This window comes from Beta vulgaris, chromosome 1, assembly GCF_026745355.1.
Source record: "Beta vulgaris subsp. vulgaris cultivar EL10 chromosome 1, EL10.2, whole genome shotgun sequence".
Taxonomy (NCBI): domain Eukaryota; kingdom Viridiplantae; phylum Streptophyta; class Magnoliopsida; order Caryophyllales; family Amaranthaceae; genus Beta; species Beta vulgaris.
The window spans coordinates 49853115-49869740 of record NC_079202.1 but is presented as its reverse complement, the minus strand read 5'-3'; positions in this window follow the sequence as shown (position 1 = coordinate 49869740).

Below are 16626 nucleotides of genomic sequence, written 5' to 3'. Positions count from 1 at the left end.
CGGGAGTATTGGGAAATGTGACCTCATCAATATATTCGGACCGGGTTTTTTTTTATTAAAATGGAGTGGTACTAATTATATTCCTTTTTTATCTATCTTCTTTTTGTCTTGCTCGGACCGGTCCATTCTAAATTTCTAATCTCTTGCATATAACTATATCAAAAGGAAGCTTCATTCTTAATATGTAGCCTCAAGATGATTTTACTCCTTTTGTATTCAATACAATAAGTGTTATTGGTCATGTCCATATTTTATATTCTTTGATTCGATTTCATTCGTATATTGTGTACTCGTAATCAATATTGAAGTCATTTTTATAATGTTTAGTTGTTTACTAGTATTTAGATTTGGGCGATGTATCAGATTTTCTCTTTGTTATAATTTAATAGTAGGTAAATAAGTCTTATCATACTCCTTTCAAAAAGTTATCTTATTCATTATATGTATTTCAAACGTTTTATAATGGTATGGTGGAGTAACGGTTGGATTTCTTTCTTTCATACTTGAGGTTGTGGGTTTGAATCTTCACGTAAACACTTCTTCTTTTTTTACTATATGAGAAAGACATAGATAGAATGTTATTGAATGAGGAATGGTGACATGTGGCATATATACGTTCTTAGAAACGCTTTTAATATATTAGTATAGATTTCAAGAACACTTTTACCTGTAAATCAAGAGAGAGATGGGTCTAGACTATGGACTTCACTGTAAGTGGATTTACCAAATTACCCACTTACAAATGTTCAATAGTGAATAATTTTGTGTTTAGCTCGCGTTTTATTTACTAAATGATATTTTGTGTATTGGTAGAGATCCTCAATCATACATAGTGTGACATGTATTGAACCAAATACTTATTATCTTGTCGCCTAACACACTTGAATGAAGTATTAAGGTACGTTGATGATTTGATAAAACTAGAAGAGAGTGGTGTATAATGCGGAAACTTAAATGATATATATACATATCATCTCAAATTTCGAGCCATGCTTGTGAACTTGATTCTTGAAATCACCTTGACGAATATTGAAATTGTTTTTTATAAAGCTCTTTAATTGTCCTTATTCTCCTTTTCAATAAAGAAAATGTTCACCTATATACTTTATTTGTTGTCAACATAACAATTTTGTACTAAAAGAATTACTGATTTGATCACGTTTGGAAAGTGTTTGTAAAGAAATTTAATCAAGTCTGATTTTGTAGATTAATTAGAACATTTTTTTTTAAAAAGAATCATCAAATGTTTAGATTTTACTGATGTGTTTAAGAATACTAATCTATAAATGTATAATAAATTAAAATAGTATAAAAGCAAATGTGAAGAACAAGATAAATATGTAAGTAGAATTATAGACTTTCTCTTTTCCTTATTGCATATTTACACAAATTCTCTTTAGTGGTTGAAGCCTATATGAACCTGTGGAGTTTTGATCTCTTACCTAAAAGTAAAACTTCGAATTTTTATTCTCGTTCTTTTTGTTATGATATATCTTTCAATAAAGTTATTCCTATGACAAGGAAATGAGCATGAATCACCATGTATAAAAGGTAAGATTCTTTTAGATAAATAAATGAAATATACTTTGAATTCGTTTCTTTATGTTGGTTGAAGATTTAGTCTTTAGTGTCTTTTTGACAGAATTACTAGGTGTTTACATTTTATTATCTTTTTTATAGTCATGTACTATGTTATTTCGTATTATCTCTTTCTTTTTTTTTTGACGAGTTCGTATTATCTCTTTAATTTTAGTAAAATTAATTAAAATTTCATCCATTATATAATTCATGAAACATTCACAATAATATTAAATGATTAAGGTCAAATTTTGTAAACATTTACCACAAATTATCATCATTATATATAGGAAAAAATGATCATGCAAATTTTTGTTTAGATTATCATCTTAATGTGTAATTATTGAATATGTATTATTTTTACTAACACGTGATTGAAGATAATAATGGTGAAAGTAGTGCGTTGAAAAACCCTTAAAATTGCAAGTGTTAAATGTCAATTAACTCAAACATATGACAATAAACATTTAGCAACCAGTTAATTGTTACCAAACACATTTATAAAAAAAACTTGTCAAATCAGCGGTCAAATCTGCTGAGAAAAAAGTCAAAACTCTAACAACAAACTCTAAACTCTAACAGCTAAATTCTAAACTCTGTTTGCCAAACAGGCCTTAGTCTACTTGAGGTATTTGAAGTTCATCAAAGTGATTGGCTTGCTCGCTCAAGCTTCCACTCACAACTTGTTGAAGACTGAAGAAGTTATGTAAAGCGTGTAGCGCCTACTCCTATTCAAAAGCAAAATGTCCAACAATGACCCTTCAAGCTTTATATATAAGTTTGTGGCTAATGCGAGTTCGGTTGGAAGATTGTGTATAGTTGAGCTCTGTTCTTTTGGACTTATTTTCAATTCATTTCAGCATAGTTCAGTAGTTTCCTATCACAGTTTTCATTCAACCCGGTTCAGCGCAATTCAGTTTAGTTCATCACAGTCCAATTCAATTCAGTCCAAAAGAACAATGCCTTGGTCTCAACGATGACTTGTTGATATTTTTTTTATTTTCACAAGGACTTGTTGATAGTATATTTATATTGATCGATTGATGCAGCTGCGTGTACAAGCTTTAATTAGGATGTTGCATGGTCTGACAAAAAGGTTAATTTTTTTTTTTGTTATTAGCAAGTAATAATTATTGTGACAAGAAATCGGAAGCAGCGAAGGTATAAGAGTAGAAATGATTATATTTGCAACAAACAATGATGATTAGGTATTATTCATTAAACAATTTAATTATATTTTTTTCATAGAAATTTATTTTATTATGTATAACTATAAAATAAATAACGTAAATGTCAAAGTGTTCAAAAAAGGAAGAAGTGTATAAATTTATTATACCATGTGATCTACCAATTTCCATTTTCTCATTACTAGCCAAGCTTTTCAAGAAAGTTGATATTTCTCATACCAATTAATGGAGTATATATAGATCGATTGACTACTTTTACTCCTATTAACCAAAATTAGGGAACCCCTGAACAACTTATTCGGTGTAAACCGGACTACTAAAGATGGTTCTTTATTACCCTTTTCCGCAAATTTCTTGCGCACGCGGGTTGACGAATTTTTACGGCATGTTGAATTTAGACGATGTACTTTCACTTTGTGTATGGTTGTTGTGACAGTAACTAACCCAAGACTTGTAATATGACTATATGAGACAGAGATAGTAATTAATGAATGGTCACGATTTGATTTTTGGGACACTCATAGAGGATGACCAGTCATTCTCATTTTCCTACTGTACTATAGTCATGCATGTGATATTTATCCTTTAAGAGGTAATTGTCACATTCAGACAGAAATGTAGACCATTAAATTTCTATGATACAAACAGTAAATTAAGATAACCTAAGGTTGAGTATATTGGTAAATAAATTTGGTGGAATGGCATCTAGATAACTTTAAATTAGTCAAAGGATTCAACATCATCTACCATTCTAACTTCAACATTTCATTATTTGTGACTAGGTAGGTAAAAATCTACAGTGCTATATTTTTATATGAGGAACTCATTATGTGCAAGTGCAACTGATCTATTTCTTCTTAGAAAAAAGTCGCACTCTAGTACTCTACTAAAATTATAACAATGTGTGATCTAGAAGACGTCCTGAGCTATTGCAAAGGCTAGACTCTATTGTTAGGACAACTATTGCCATTAGAGTTGACAATTATCTATGGGTGAGTGGATTATCCACCCACCCGCTTGGAATAAATGGGTGTAAACATGTGACGAAGCGGGTGACGAACAGATGATAGGTGGGTCGAGTTGCAATATGGATGATATTTTTGGACCTATCACCCGCTCCAATTACCCACCCATTAATATATCCATCCATCCACCCATATATACAGTATACAAATATATATAAATGAAAGATTGATATTCAGTCACTATACCATTTTTTCAAATTCAAGTACTTCAACTCGTTATTGTTAATATATGAGACTATGATTAATTTTTAATAAATTAATGTCTTTAAATTTGTATGTTAAGTCTAAAAAATAATATATTTTTTCTAGTATCACCCGTTTCCCACCTCCTCCACACGCCCCACCGGCAGTTGATGGATGGAGCGGATATGAGAGATTTGGGTCGCGAGTGATGGATGGTGTGGATGGTGATTTGGGTCGCAGGTGATAGGTTGGATGGAGGTCTACCTGACCATCTCCAATATATTGCCATCCCAAATTGCCATAAGTAATTATAATTGACACGGATTTAAAAAAAATGCAAATATTCAAATGAAAGGTAGTTAAAAATAATAGATATTTTAAACTGTGTAATTAGAGTATGGGAGGAGTATTATTTTCTTGCTATTATTATAAAGCATTACATGTCTAGTGAGTGTTTTTGCAAGCAAGACTTTTTATAGGGTCTATTATCTTTGTTTTGAACTAGTGTAAATTTTGAGGTTGTATAGGATTGATGGTGAATTCTTCCCAAACCAAAGTTCAGACGTTCATAATGTCTTATGATCTTTGTATAAAGATCATGGAATAAACATACAAGGAATACAATTTTTTAGAGGAAAAGTCAAGAAGTGCATTAATCAAAGGATAAAAAGTCCGAGACTCCGAGAGTATATAGAAGGAATACTTTATTTTATGGAAAACAGTTAGGTTGTTGAACTATGCCTTGAATTATCTATCTGGGGTCCAGGGGAGAAACGTCCTGGTGGGAGCGCGGGGTCAACGCCTCAAAGCTTTTCGGTATATGTTGTTTAGTATATCGAGTTTGTTTTAGTTTTGGGTTTAGGCTCATTTATTTATGTTCATAAGTAGGATATTATATAAACCCTATAATTAATTTATGCCTCCATATTCTGTAATTTGTACTCTCTCTAAAAACTAATAAAATCAGTTATCCATGATGTATGGACGTAACTAACACATTGTTAGTGAATCACGTTAAATCCATGTGTCGATTGTTTATGAATCGTTTGTTCCTTTTATTGTATCTTTCACAATATAAGTAAATAGCCTTAATAATAGAAAGTGTTAACAACATACAAAATTACAAGGCATTAGGTATATACTTTTTTTTGTAAAAATGTGATAGATCATAAATATAATAGTAAGTATTTACAAGAGCACAAGTGTTCATAAAAAACTCTTGTATCCAAGACCAAATATATGTACTCTTTTCCAGGAGTACTAATTTATGTTCAAATTTGGACCAAGTTTTTTCCATTAAAGAAAAGACCAAGTTATAAATTTTGAAATTACGTGTTCTTCAAGGATTACTAATATATTGGACTATTGGAGGGTGCAACTTTGAATTCCTACCTCCAAAAAGTAACATTTTCAGGTGAGAGTACTCATCTCATAATGTATTACGATGACATTAATGTGGTATCCGTTTATAGTTTCGAAAGGTTGATGAGAGCTTAGAAGAAAATAACCATTAGTAATACAACATAAGAAGTGGAGTAGCTGTTATGTTAGATGTGGATTGATGGACATTTGAGACCTATGACGAGTTCACACCCATAATTAATTGGACGAAAACTTTTTCCTAGTCATGTGGCTATTATTTTAGCTTTTTAGTGAGATGATGACTAGATTAACATGTAAATGCCTAAAACGGTTGAGAAATCTTGCATAGTTGCATCTTGTATGTATGAGAACACTTGGTTTTGTTGAAGGGTTGGGGTTGGAATAGTAGCTAGCTCCCTCCAATAATTTAAAGAACTCATAAAAAATGGACCTTTCGACAAATACTTAGTTCTTTTATAATTTCATCTTATAAAACTGGTAAAAATTGACCATTTGATCACTAAGCTTTCTTTAATGATTTCATCTGCAATTGATAAAAGTTGATTTTGATATTATAAAACATCATGAATCGGACATGAAATAAAGGGGTTAGTGTTAATTATTTTGACTAGTTAGCATACTCGATTGTCTTGTTTGATTAAACGTTATTTTTCTTTTCTTTGTTTCATTTATATATGTTGTATAACTTCTAAATATTTTCCTCTTTTCACAATATATAATTTATTCAAAATTTTCAATGCTTGTTAATGCATAGTTTTGACCATTTATATATATATATATATATATATATATATTATATATATATTATATTTATATATATATATATATATTATATATTATTATATATATATAATTCTTGTCTAATAACTGAATTAATTTAAATATTTTGAAAATATATATGGAAACAAATTCGATAATTCAATAACCTTTGATTCATAAACTAGTGAGAAATATATAATAAAAAGGAAACATGCAATTAAATAATATAAATATAAGTCAAATTGAAGTGACTATTGTGATATACAGCTAACGATCTCAAATCATAGAAAAATGTTTCTCAATATACATAATCTTAAATTTCAAGTATATATTTTCTTATCCCTACCATGCAATCATGCAAATAGAATGAACTATAAAATATTTTGAGTAGAATAAGACTTGTTATTACATATTCAAATAGTATATGATTACTAACACAAAAAATGGTCAAACAAACTTGAAATTTTTGATATAAAAATTTCCAAGAAACTGAACCATAAAGTTTGCCATGAAAGTATTTCAAATTTTCATAGAAATTCTATGATTGTACTCATATAATCCAAAAATAGACACCACCCCCTCTTTTTTTTGCTGGCATATTGAGGAGGAGAAGAAAAGCTTTGTCCATAGGAAAAGCATAATTTATGAAAGAGTGAGAGAAAGATGAGTCCAAGGTGCATGAGGGTATGACGACAATGACTTCGGTACTTTTCTTGCCATGTTAAGCTATTACTCTTTCCTAACCCCCTTAACACGCCACATTTAGTAAGGAAAATATTTCTATTACTAGCAAACGTTTTAAGGGTGAAGGTGGTTAGTTGAAGAAATACATTCTATTTTGGTGGTGTATGTAAAGAAGGCATATTGTTACAATATGATTGCAGAATTTCTCAACTTCGTTGATATATTTAATTCTTTGCTTCCTTCCATAGTGTCTTTTATTTGGCCTTGTTAGGCATTTTGGTACGTGGAGATAAGAAACACTACTAGCTGAATTATTTAGCAGATAGTAACAAAATGTAGTGGTAGTATTAGACGATTTATAATTTGACTAGAGTAGCAAATGGCTACTAGGTTGTTCTCATGGCCGTCTTGTAACGTATTAGGAAAAATGACTTATATTTTGAATTGTATTGAATAAGTATTAGACATGTGACACGTCATTCACATAAGTACTGTCCATACAATCTTATTTCTCGATCATCATAAATTTTCTTTTGTTAATTAAGATCAAAATGCTTGCGCGAGCACATCGAGTGTCTTAGGCTCTTGACAAGCAAACAATCAAGTTAGAATTCCACATGAGCCACGAAGGCAGTACAAAGTACAAAAAAGGAGAGGAGGGATTCGAACCCGTGATCAATCGTTCACAGCACCTCAATCTTAACCACTAGGCCAAGATATCCTTGGTAGTTAGAAAGTAGAATGTTGTAGGATTGCACACCCGAAAAGGCATAATATTGTTCGGACGTGCTGTCCACTTTGCTTAGGGGAGCATCCGTATTGGTTCTTAAACTTCTTATTTCGTTTCCGCTTTTTAGGATTTTATTTTTTATATACCTTTTACAACCATTAGGGTTGTATTATTCCCTAGATAATAATTTAGAGCTACTTGAAATTACTTATCTAATATTTTTTTGGTGATAAAATAATTAAAGTTTATAAAAGACACATTACTCCTCTTGTTTTCTCCATTAAAGATCATGTCACATTATTATTGTGTTCTTTGCTTGTCTTCTTCATTGCTTCCTCTGTTCCTCATCATATTTCTTTATTGGTTGTTGTTGAGTACTAATCAAACACAAATCACCCCCTAATACACAACACTTCTATAATAATTTGAAAAGGAGAAACGTTTAAAAATAATACTCCATATACTACCTCCGTTTCATATTAATAGTTACACTTACACTTTTCACGCATGCCGATGCACTACTTTGAGCCTTTATATCTCTAACTTTGTATTTGTAAAAAATATAAAAAGTCGATATTCTAAAACTACATATCAAGACTATATTTTCTCTTAACCATAACTCACAAATGATAGTTAAAGGGAAATTTGTGAATAGTGTCAAAAGTGAAAGTGTAACTATTAATATGAAACGGAGTTAGTATATGTTAACATATTAGTTGAAGAGATTGTTGTTGTGGATAGATCACAAATCAGAATATGTAATTTAGCTGTTAGATTAAACGTCAACTTATGTATTCCGATAAGATTCGAGATGGAGTTATCGGGTCAATGACAGTCCATTTTACTTGCCAAACAAGCAAACAAGTTGTGGGTAATGTGAATGTGGAATCAGGAAATAGGAATGGGTTACAGAAGTTGGATTATCGCTCGACAAAATTGATGGGCTACGTGGCATGAGTCTAGGCATTTTGGAAGAGAAATTCAGCATTGTTAGCAAGGAGCAACATGGCCACATGGGCCAGAATCCAGATAATAAGTGACATTATAATTTATAAGTGGGCTATTGTATGATAATAATAGTCTAATTTCACAATTAATCAAATCTCAACTGCGCTACTACTCACGACAGTATCATCCTTTCTCCGTTTCTTTTTACTTGCAATATATTTTTTTTTAATGAAATGTTACAATAATTACAATGTAGTTAAAATTGGTAAAAGAAACTCTTGACTATTTGGGACAAGATCATTATGTTTGAATTAGTGTCCCCATAAGGCCTTAACGGCCCGTTTGGTAATTGGTTATAAATGGTGGTAATGGAAATGAATTTGTGTGTAAATTTGTGAAGAATATCATTGTCCATTCCCATGGTAATGCTAATTTATCCTAAAATGTCTACTTTCCTTCTTGAATTTTCATTCCCATCCAATACCACCTTGTAGGTGGTAATGAGTGGTAATGAAAATTGCTTCCCCTTAGAGACAAAAACACATGTTTAGGGGTGAGATTGCTTGCCTATGGAGAAAAAAAGCCTCCCCATGGAAATTTTATGGGTACTTACCTAATAAAATTACACTTAAAATCCATTTCCATTACCGCAATTTATTAACGATTACCAAACGGGCCTTAAGGGTTAAGGTTTTGTTCTCTTATGGTACAATAACGTGATCTTGTTTGATTTTATGATCTATCTTGAATCTTTTAGCTTTGTTCTAATACTACTATGAGATAGTCTGATTTCTTAGTTTACCTTATTTTCGACTATAAAGTTATTTTACATGAAAAATATTATTACGTATGAATGTGATTGTACTAGATTCGTCTCAAATTATATTTTTCAAAGAAATAATAGTTTTATTAACACGAAATTAAGTGTCTTTGGTAATAAACGAATACATTGGTTAGGTGAAGTTTAAATTTTTATGGTCTAGTTTGATTTAATTTCAATAAAAATAAGTATTAACTTAGTGAGTAAGGTGAAGAAAACAATGACTTATAATGAGAAATTCAATATATATAAAATATACAAATAAAATATTATTTTAAGGTGAGGAGGTGAGGAAATTAAATTTCTTCAAAAACACATTTCTCTTTATGAATTTGCTAGTGCTTTTAACCTCGGCATATTAATAGTTACATTAACCATATATCTAAGCATATTAAGAATCTCTTGTTATATTTATCTTTACCAAATAATTTATGATTTTAGAAAAGGAATATTATAACTTGAAGAAGTGGCATGAAGAAGAACATCTTAGGATATGCTCTGACAATCATACTTTTGTCTTAAAGTTACCAAGCATAATTTGTTTGGAATTTGGACAACATTTTTAACTTCTAAAGCGTATGGAACAAATTAATCCCATCATATTACTTAATTAAGTTTAGTTAAGATCACAAAAGTATAAAAGTAAGACAAGCAACTCTTTTTCTCTTTTCAGTATTTATTAATGAAGATATTGTACGTGTGATTTAAATTTTCATGTCAAATTTGTGAAATTTTTTAGGCAAAGCACCTCATTCCCACCCCCAAAAACATAAGCACCAATTATTATTTTTTTATGGGAAAAAGAACAAAGAAGATGTGGCCATAACATAATCTATTGGGATATCATGCACAAATTGCTAATACAGTCCTACTCACTCCTATTGAACTCAAAAGCCAAGACAAACTAAAAACGGCTTCAGCAATTGAAATATAATTGTTACCTTGCAGTTAGCTGCGAATATTATGTTCCTTCAAGTTTTGGATTTTATCTAAGGAATCAATCTCACATCATGCTTCATGCCTCCATCTTTAATTTGTACTATTATTTATTTATTCCACATAGCTCCATAAGCTTTGTTTGCTTGTTTTTCTTTCTCATTTCCCCTCGGAATATTTTGTTTGATCAACCTCCCTTTGCTATGCTATTAGTACATGGTTTGGGTGATAGCTCATATTGTCATGTCAGGCCCGGCCTTGAGGGGTGTTTGGAAGGACAATGGCTAAGGACCCAAACATAAAAGGGGCCTAATACTCTAAATTTTAAAATAGAACCAGGAACAAAAAATCTCAACAGTCAACACGCGTATGAAGAATGACGCTCTCTTAAAAATTGAAATAGTGAAAGCAACTCCTCGTCTTCTTCGATTAAGCAGTTCTTCACTTCTCTCTCACTCTCTTTCCAAGATCCAAATTGAAATCTTCTTTTAATTCACAAAATTTTCTCTAGCTAGCCTCCATTAAACTCGTTGAAATTTTCCATATTTTCAATAAAATAACGGTTAACCTTCCCTTAAATATGGCAATATGAATTTTTTTTCAACAATTTAAATAGGAAAGAATTGGATTTGTATAATGCAATACTCATAAGATTTAGTCTCAATCAAGTTAAGCTATTAAGTTATTATGAAATTAAGAATATTATAAGTAAGGGTTTTGGCCTTTGGGAAATTTGTTGTCGACATTCTGCGAAGTGTCGAGTTCTCTGTTGTTTGTTGGGGTTCTCTGGATTGTTGTGCGCTTGCGCCTCTATTGACGGTGTTCGGTGGTCCGTGGTTGCCGCCTGCGAAGCCTCCGCGTCTTCATACTTCAATCTTGCTCACAATCGGCTGTTGCCGCCTGGTCAATAAGGTGTTGTCATTCCATCTCTCTTTTCTAATTTTCTATGATATGAGTTACCTGTATAATTGTGTTTGATTTATTTTTATATTCAATTATGGAGGGAGATATTCAGGCCACTTATTAGTGCTTTGCTTTGAGCTTTTCTGCTCCTCCATCTAGACGAAAGATATACCCTAACTGAGAGCGGTAATCATCTCTGTTGGTTTGGAAGCTCGCATTAGTAAAACCTTCAACAACCAACTCACTTTGTCCTCCATAGACTAAGAACAAGCCTTTAGTCCTCCTCAAGTACTTAAGGATGCTCTTAGCTACAGTCCAGTGTGCTTCTCCTGGATTTGCTTGGAACCTGCTACACATGCTCAAGGCATATGCAACATCTGATCGAGTACTTATCATGGCATACCTGATAGATCCTATAGCTGAAGCATAAGGGATGCTACTCATTCGCTTTAACTCATCAGGCTCAGTCGGGCACCGACTCTTGCTAAAAAATCAATATGTCATGTGACATGGGAACGAATCCTCTCTTCGAGTTTTCCATGTTGAACCTTGCAAGAACTTTATCAATATAAGTTTCTTGACTTAGTCCAATCATCCTTCGAGACCTATCTCTATGGATTTTAATTCCCAGTATGTACTCAGCTTCTCCAAGGTCTTTCATGGAGAAACAACTTTTCAACCATTCCTTGATTGACTCAAGCATTGGTATGTCATTTCTCATGAGTAGTATGTCATCTTCATACAAAACCAAGAAGACTAGGCTGCTCCCACTAAACTTCTTGTAAACATAAGATTCTTCTTCGTTTTTGAGGAAACCAAATTGTTTGATTGCCTCATCAAAGTGAAGATTCCATCTCCGAGACGCCTGCTTCAATCCATAAATGGATTTATGAAGCTTGCAAACCCTTTTTGGATCCTCAAAACCCTCAGGTTGTGTCATGTACACATCCTCATTCAAGAACCCATTCAAGAATGCAAATTTGACACCCATCTGCCAAAATTTCATAATCCTAAAATGCAGCTATTGCTAAAAGTATCATTGTAATATCCAGTATTCAAGTAATATTAATTATCGGATTAATTATAAATTAAATCTTTTCAAACTAACAAAAACAAGAATTATAGATATTAAAATGTATATAAGCTATTTCAAGTTCCCTTTATTTAATCTAACTTGTGGACAATAGAACAATTATATACTTAAGCAAAAATAAAAATTACAAAAATGCCCCTATGAGTCTAACTCTAGCCCATCTTCTTCCTTCCTCCATTTTCTTTCTCTGGCAATTTTTTTTTGAAGTGTTCACACATGAAATCAAACACTTCAATTCAATACTACAACGCTCATGTCAGAAATCTTCTTCATTAGTCAATAAAGCTTGCCACAATATCTCACAAAATCTGGAAGAAGCCTCAAAGTTTGAATTCTCAATCTTCCTCCATTAATGTAACTTGACCAAAGTTCATAAGCTTTGAATTATAAACTGAACAGCAAGGCAATGGCAACCTCCAACAAGCTCTATAAATACCGATTGATTCCCAAGTTTTGCCAACACAAAACAAAACCAAAAATCAGAAAGTTTAGATAATATTAGCCAAAAATATACCACAAAAAAAAAAAAATACCACTGCTTCCTCCTCTGTTTTTGGTCGCGCTCCGACGCACCACCACCGAACCCCTGCGCCGCACCGCCACGACGACACCACCAATCCTCACCTGCGCCGCACCACCATTGAACCACCGCAACGACGCTACCCAGTCGCGCAGCCCAGCCACCCCTCTGTGTCACACTCGCACTCCCTTCCTTTCTCTCGCTACACCCACTCGCAGCACCTTTCTCTCTCCTCGACCCACCTGAACGAACCACCTTCGTCACTCCGGCGAACCACCGAGGCCCAGGTGCTGCGCGGTAGCCGTTTCAGGCGACAAGCTTTCTAACGTTCCTCCCTCTGTTCCCTGTTCCCACGTTATAGACTTATAGGTATGCTGTTTTTACTTCCTTTTATTTTTATATTTTGGGCCTAAGGTAACTCATTAGTATTTTATCAATTACAATATTTGGACTCAAGCAATATACGAGTTATAACTTTACTGTTGCTATTTAGACTAATGAGATTGGAGGTATAACTTATAAGTTATAACTACCTATTATATTAAAAATAAGTATACTATTTTTTCTCCAAGAAATATGACTTAAAGTTGAGCAAATTTAATATTAAGTAGTCCTACCCTATATTTTATTAAGTCAATATTATTAACCTCAATTTATTAATATTTACATATGACAAGTGTTAATTTTATAAAAGTTAATGACGATAATTAGTTAAGTAATAAGACGGTGTTTATAAAGTTTAATAAATAAGTGATTATACGTAGTCTCGCAATTAATATGGTTAACGAGCCAACTTTGTAACAATAGTAATAACAAATGAGGAAAGGTTATAATTTTAATCGTCTCGTTATCAATTATTGGTTAGATTAAGGAAAAAAAAGGGATATTACAAGCCTCCCCCGACTATCAAAGTTACTAAGCAGGATTTGAGGTAACGTCTACTGCTAACACCCGCATTCCCTTTCTAAATATATGTTTTATGTTGATATTTATAATGTTTATGTTAAATGTATGCTTTTATGGATTGCGGGATATGAAATAGTTTTTATGAACATGATATTTCATGACGTTACGTAATTTATGATGAATTGCGAAAGATTAAAGAATATGATTTCCATGATGATTGTGAAGTATAATGTATAAATAAAAAGAAATGGAACATGATAAACAAAAGTGAAAGATGGTTCTTGGCAGTACGATGTTATGTTGGTCGTGCACGTACCGTTCTATTCTATGGCGGAAACGCCACCTTCTGGTTAGGGGCAATTGTCCCTGGTGGCACCGCACTATGCATGGCTTTATGCCACCTTCTGGTTAGGGACGATGTCCCTGGTGGCTATTGCCCTATGATTATTATGATGATGATGATGATGATGATGGGAGACGTCCCTGTATGTTATACTCGCCAAGTTACCAATAAGATAATTATGATGATGATTATGATATGAAGATAATAATGAATTTATGTTTACATAAAATGTTTATGAAATGTTTTTACTCTATTCTCTCTCCTCCCTGTTTGCAACTAAAATGAATTGAAATGAATTTACGATGTTAGAGTAGTATGTTACTGGGCTTCGGCTCATGACGTTTTGCTTTTCTGTTTTAGGTAATGACGGGGATGACGGAATGGCGTAGCAGTGAGGAATAATTACTACTTAAATTATGCAGACTCTTACTATTATGCATTCTAAGCTTAAGAACATAAATTTGTGAACCTTGACTATATTTCACCTAGTTATTTATGCATTTCTAAGTTAGTTATGAAATTTGATATTCACAAAGTTACGTTCTTTAACGAACATATGTTGCCTTGTATTTTCCAAAAGGAAAGTACGGCAGTAACGCACCGACTAAGTTAAGTCTTCCGCTGCTAAGTAAGAGTTAATTAATGAATTAACGATGCTTAGGAGTCGGGGCGTTACAATCATAATTGACTTAAGCATTGCCACTGGAGAAAAGGTCTCATCATAGTCTATACCATGACTTTCCCTGAATCCTTTTGCAACCAATCTTGTTTTGTAGACATAGAAATTTTCATCTTTGTCTGTTTTCAATTTGAACACCCACTTGCATCCAATAGGGTTAACCCCATCAGGCAAGTCGACCAGGGCCCAAATTTTATTCTCAGACATGGAGTCTAACTTGGACTTCATGGCCTCAAGCCATTTCTCAGAGTCTGGGCTCGTCAAAGCGTGTTTGTAGGTAGTAGGTTCTGAATTCTCCAAAAAATCATGATTTCAGAGTTTTCAGTTAACAGGAAATGAACAACCTCTTATTTGGAATCCTTGGTTTACATGACCTACACGGGGTCTGAGCATCAAGAGAAATGTTTTCTTCAACTTCTTGAAGATTTTCGCTTGAATTAGATTCAAGTGGGACGGTAGGAGGTTCACACGTTGAATACGTCATTTCCTGAACATGACTTTCGTCTTGTCGGGCCGTCTCTGACATGGTGTGAACCAAGTCCAGTTGTTGCTCATCTTGAATTTATTTGAGTATTATTTCACTCCCACTTGTCTTTCTAGAAATAAATTCCTTTTCAAGAAAGACACCATCACGAGCAATAAACACTTTGTTTCCTTGACAGTTGTAGAAGTAATAACCCCCTGTCTCTTCTGGGTATACCACAAAGAGACATTTATCTGACTTGGGTGCAAGTTTGACTGATAGTAACCGCTTTACATAGACCTTACATTCCTAGATCTTAAGAAAAGACAAGTTTGAAGTTTTTCCATTCCATAACTCATATGGAGTCTTTTCTACAGCCTTTGACGGGCTCCTATTCAGTGTGTGTGCAGCTGTTTCAAGAGTATATCCCCAAAAAGAAAACGGAAGATCAACAAGACTCATCATTGATCGAACTATATCTAGCAAGGTTCGATTCCTCCTTTCAGATACACCATTCAACTACGGTGTTCCTGGTGGAGTTAATTGTGCAAGAATTACACAACCCTTTAGATGATCATCAAATTCTTGGTCAAATACTCGTCACCACGATCAGATCGCAGTGCTTTTACTGTCTTACCAAGTTGATTTTGTACTTCACTTTGGAACTCTTTCAATCTATCAAAAAAGATTCTGACCTATATGTTTCATTAAGTAGACATATCCATATCTACTCAAATCATCAATGAAGGTAAAGTAATTGAACCCTCTCCTTGCCTTTGTGCTCATAGGACCACAAATATCTGTATGTATGAGGCTCAAGAGATCGCTGGCCCTTTCACCCTTTCCAGTAAATGGTGATTTTGTCAACTTACCCATTAAGCATGATTCACATACATCAAATGAATCGAAATTAAATGATGGAAGAATACCATCCTTTTGTAACTTCTGGATACGCTTTTGGTTTATATGACCCATTCGACAATGCCAAATGTAGGTTAGGTTTGAATCATTTGACTTTTGTTTCTTGCTATCTATGTTATAGACTTGTAATGACCTATCAAGCACATATAAGTCATTTATCAATTTAGCACTAGCATTAACATATTATTGTAGGAAATTGAACAACATTTGTTCTTAATTTTAAAACAAAATCCTTAAGAATCCAAAACAGAAACAGAAATTATGTTCTTATTTATCGAAGGAACAAAATAACAATTATTTAGTTCTAAGACAAAGATGGCAAATGTAGACTATAGCTTCCTATGGCAAGTGCATCAACCCGTGCTCCATTTCCAAGGCGCAACTCTCTCGCCCTTTGCCAGCTTCCTACTTCTTTTTAGTCCCTGCACACCATTTATTATGTGAGAACCACAATTGGTATCCAATACCCATAAAGAAGTAGAAGTCAAATTGATTTCTATAACACATATACATGAAGTGGAAGCCCCATACTTCGTTTCCTCCAAGTATAGAGGGCAGTTCCTTT